This window comes from Rhinopithecus bieti, unplaced genomic scaffold (genome assembly GCF_001698545.2).
Source record: "Rhinopithecus bieti isolate Rb0 unplaced genomic scaffold, ASM169854v2 scaffold_8760, whole genome shotgun sequence".
Classification (NCBI taxonomy): domain Eukaryota; kingdom Metazoa; phylum Chordata; class Mammalia; order Primates; family Cercopithecidae; genus Rhinopithecus; species Rhinopithecus bieti.
Window position 1 is genome coordinate 2,677,447 of NW_016806225.1, and position 5,224 is coordinate 2,682,670.

Here is a 5,224-nt window from a genome sequence, read left to right on the forward strand (position 1 = left end):
CGTGGTGATGGGATGTAGTCTGTAATGATGAGGGGGTAGGCTCTGGTGAGGGGGTGGGCGTGGTGATGGGGTGTAGTCTGTAATGATGAGGGGGTGGGCTCTGGTGATGAGGGGGTGGGCGTGGTGATGGGATGTAGTCTGTAATGATGAGGGGGTAGGCTCTGGTGAGGGGGTGGGCGTGGTGATGGGGTGTAGTCTGTAATGGTGAGGGGGTGGGCTCTGGTGATGAGAGGGTGGGCTGTAGTGATGGGGGGTGCTGGCCATGGTGGTGAGGGGCTGTGGGGCCGTGGTGAACTATTCAGGATCAGTGAAAGGTGGCACTCCTGAATCAGCCTTAGCCAAATGCGAATCCAGCACTACCAAATCTGATTCTTTAGCCAAAAATTCAGCTTTTTTATGTGTGTTATTGTCTAATTTTTACCCATAGGAAATTAATTAGTATTCTTTAAAAGGGTTGTTTGAGCCAGTTAAAACGTGGGCCAACTCTGGTCTATAGGCAAGTTTGTGAACTCTGATCTAGCTTACAAATAAAAATTCCATCCATTTTCATTTCCTGGACATTCAATTTATTGTGTCACCTCTGTGATATGAGGAGAAACCATGATGTATATTTATAATATAGGAAAGTAGAAGATAAAACAGTAAGGAAAACTCTCTTTTATAAAAAAAAAAAAAAAAACCCATGACATGAAAATAACATATTTACATAATAATGATACAAACAGAACCTCACATGTAAATATCTGGCTTGTGGTTTCTGACCACTTATAATGGCAACTTTATTGTACTGCTAAAAAGCAAACCACAAAAACACTTTCATGTCAGTCACAATCAGGCTTCAAACACGTGGACACATTGAGCGTGCTCACAGGCTGAGTCAACTCTAACCATATTGAGGCACTGCTATGTAATTATCATTCCCCATTAGTTGTAGAATTTTAGGAAAAGAGGTATGTCAATTACAATGTATTCCATGGAATTAAAGTTTGAATATCTGAGGATATGACAGTTTGAAAAATGTCATCTTACAGAGAGAAAAGTTCTACCATTCATGTTGGCAGGAAGAGAAGTGTCAAGTAATTCATGTTGATTAAAAAATTGCTATTGTCATTTACTGAAGATAATGAAGAAGGAACTGTCATTCAGGGACAATTTGCATAATTTCAAATGAGGGAACTTACCTGGATTAAGAACAATAATCCTTTCTTTTCTATGTTTTTCTTGGCATGCATTAATGATTAAAGTTGAAAAGACTCCAAAAAAGTAAAAATACTACCACTGACTAGATTAATTCTGTATTACAAATTTAATTGTGTGTTACTTCACCATTAGCAGCCTCTCTAGAAATACTTTGTGGCATGCTCAAAAAATAAGGATTAGTGGAAAAGATGTTTCAAATAAAGTGTTTAGGCTTCAGGAATGCTTTCTGCTGAGAGTGTATGAACGGACATAAAATTAAAACTTCAGAGTTTCACACATTTTATGTAGGCTGGTTTTTGGACAAACACGCAAAAGCAGATAACTCAGCAAGCCACTAAGAAAAGCAATATTTTCTGCATATCTTGAACATTAAAATCAATGTCGGTGTGAAGTGACACTATTACAGGCATCCTGTGAGGTTTTAGAGTTCCGGTGACCTCATCCAGGCTGGCACTAAGCACATTGCTCTAAGGGACAAAGAGAATTCGCAGCATCTAGGTTTGGGTAACGCCATGGGTCACTTGCTCATTGGTCTGTTTATGTTTCCTTTCATTTGTTTCTAATAAAAATCTTGGAGACCAAAGTTTCTGCTTGACATGATTTCTTTGGAATTCCAAAAGGCCTCACCAGGGCTTCCTGGCTCTGCTATGACCATCGTCTAATGGATTACAGATACATTTCAGTTTAGGGCTTCATAACAGCACCACAGAAACACACAAAACAACATGTATTTCACATCATGAATTTTGATTTGAGCAAAACCCAGCATATTGGGGAAAATTAGAGATGGAAAAGACTTATCAGACTCACGCTCTCCTCATTTTCTTAGTGCAGTTAGCTCTCCAACCTTAATACAAATTAGTAACAGAGCGACTACTTCTCTTAGGAACTTATTCTAGGGCCACAGAGATCTTGCTGCTAGCTGCTATTATCTTTCCATACAAAATTTCAAGTGCTTAATTTAATATAATTTATCCCAAAGTCAATCTATTTATTACTCATTTCCATTCAGCTGGGCAATGATGGAGGTAATGAGTTTATGTATCTCATACCTGGCATAGTGGATGCTCATTCAATATTAGTTTCTTACCTTTATTACTTTGTCTAAAGTATTACCTGAATTTAACTTGGAAAAGGCTGATACATTCTTGCACTCTTTTCTGGTTACTTTTAATCAATATACTTAGAGGCATAGAACTGAACAATGTCACCCGTGCTTCCATCACGTTCTATTTCTCCCTCCCTCCCTCCTTGCCCCTGCAACGATCTCCCTCCATATCCCACTTCCTTGCTGCTCCATAGACAAGTTAATTTTATACTGAGAGAAGTCTGCCATGAAGCTATGTAATTCCATGTGGCTTTAATTCTTCGGACTGTTGATAACTTCATTGTTTTTAATCATCTTTAAATGTTTAGGCATAGCATAGATCACAGTCATGGGGATAAACAGAAAAAGGAAAACATTAAATGTAAGCCCACGCTTTGGAGATGCACAAATAATTGAACTCAGTTCCCAAAGGACAGGCGTATAGCCCTACGAGTGTTCACAAGCATGAATATTCATGAGTCTCTTGCAATGAACTGTTTAACCACCATGCTTCATTAGGAATTGAAATCTTTTAAGCAAGCATTTATCTCTTCCAACACCCTAGAACGGAATATCCTATCCTTGTTTTATCAAAATTCAAATTCAAACCAATTCTGCAGGCTGCATTGTGTGATTTCCTCGTGCCATGCTCTTCCAGGAAGGGCAAATGTCAAGCAACAAGACACATAGTCAGTCACCAGTCCCCTGGGTCTCAGTTAAATGGTGAGGAAGGACATGAAACAGGTCATTGTGAGCATGCTGAGAGGTGCCAAAGGGGAAGCATAGGGCAGGGTCGCTGTGTGTGGTTGGACAGGCTGTGTAAGTTTTGGAATGCAGAAAGTCTCCACATCTGAGGTGGCACCATCCGCGTCTCACACCTTGTTGATTTGTGTATTTCTCAACACAATTCTCTGACAGATGTTGCCAGAGTGTCCTGCTCTAACAAAATTAATGTATTACAATCATTTGCAGACAGACAGAAATAAAGTATTTTGAGAAAGGGCTCTCTTTTTCTAATTCACAAAACGGCACCACCCGGATGAGAGGAAGGCCTGCGTAGGGTGTGAAGGGAGCAGAGAATAAGCTGTTTAATTACCTTAGTCTAAAAGCCAGGGAAGGCCTCCTGAGGAAGGGTTTACCTGAGACATGAAGGATTAGCAGTAGTTTGAAATTTTATTACAAACTCCACAGAATATCTAACCTATGTCTTTGTACTGGATATCTAGTATATTAATAGTTTCCCAGAAAACATATCCTCAAATCACAGTTGATCTGAAAGGAATCTGCCATTCAGCCTCTCTATGTAGTTAATGAACAAGAGAACACAAGCTCTTTGAAACCAGAGCACGAAGATGGAAAACTGTATACACATCTAGCTTTCTAAGCATTTCCTCTGACAAATTCCCATATTTGTTTTTAAAATGTATTTCGTCTTGGTAGGTTATTTGGAAATTCTTCTATTTTCCACTGTGTTTTGGTAGGGAATATGCGAAGGGGTTGAAGGGTAATTGCTACTTAATTAGATGAAAAATGAGCAGTGAGGATCCTACTTTTCTGCTCTCCATAAATTTAACCACTGCGTGGATAATAACAATAAAAAGCCTTTCTTGAACGGATTTCTCCATTTTAGAGAATTTAACCATCAGCCATCTTTGGAGGCATGGAAGTATGCTCCATTATAAAGTATAAGGTATTTTATTTTTCTACACAATAATAGTCACAAACCATAGTGACAACAGCCAGTGTTGTCATTATGTCAAATACTATCTATCCAACACTGTCCTTAGATGTTTGAGTTTACTCAGTTCTTCCCCACAGCGACCTCTAATATGGAAACTGCTTCATTGCCATTTTACAGGCTAGGGATCTGAGGCATAAACTGGTTTTAATAATTTGCCCAAGGTCACAGAGCTTGCCAATGGCAGAACTGAGATTTGAACCTGGCAGTGTGGTCCTAGAGCTCTTGACCTTTCTGCTGCCCTGGTTTATTAGGGCGAGTATTGAACCTAGCCTCTAGGTGAAATTGAAAACCATTAATTAAGCTTTCTGAATTACACAAATCCACATCTAGAATTAACCACACTGCTAGTATAACTTGCATTTTAGTCAGAATAGATTTTGGACCTATTATTCATTGAGAAAGACTTACAGTGAGAAAAACAAAGTAAAATTAAAAGATGACACAGGATATGAAGGTTCTGACTCTCTCAAAAAGCTGGACCCAGGCCTGGGCATCCCTGTGCACTGAGATCATTCCCCATTTTGCCGTCTTCACGGTGAGGCATAGACGGGTTATTTAGGCTGAGTCTCTAGCACGATGTGACTGTCTGTGAGCTTTGCCTTAAGAATTCCCTAAAGGGTTTTCTGCAGAACTGCCTTGAGATACAATCAAGGGAATCTCAGAAGCGCTCAGTATGTTTTGGAGACCTGGCGTACTGCATCTGCCTCTCAAAGATTCACAGTGTGTGTGGGCCTGTCTTAAGGCCCCAAGAAGCTCTACACTAATGAAACCTCTGTCACCTTTAAAACCCCAAATTGCAGAATGCTGTTTGATTATGGAATTCTTTATTTCTTAGAACACCTATGAATCTACCTGTAAAACTAATGTTGGACAAATGCTGCCTGAAGCTGAGCATGTCAGTGAGGAACAGCAGGACACACAGAGAGAGGGGAAAAAATCACAGAAGAAAGATGTTTCAAGGCAGGAAAACATGGGTAGAGGGCAAGTTGAAATGTCCATATTGCTAACTGTGGTGCTTCTTACAAATGAGTCCTATATGTGACTAGCATATATATGTCAGACATATATGTCAATCATATGACATGCATACTTTAATTGAAAACATATTCAATTAGTATAGTATCTATTAATATAGAACTATATTTAATATATATTAAATATATAACATAAAATAAAATTTAATATAACATTAAATA

At 39.0% G+C, this 5,224-nt stretch overlaps 1 protein-coding gene across 3 annotated transcripts in view; it reads right to left on the reverse strand.

The window, feature by feature from the left end:
• Nucleotides 1-5,224, reverse strand: part of NIPAL2 (NIPA like domain containing 2) — a 109,046-nt gene that overhangs the window by 62,802 nt on the left and 41,020 nt on the right. The window lies entirely within an intron of this gene.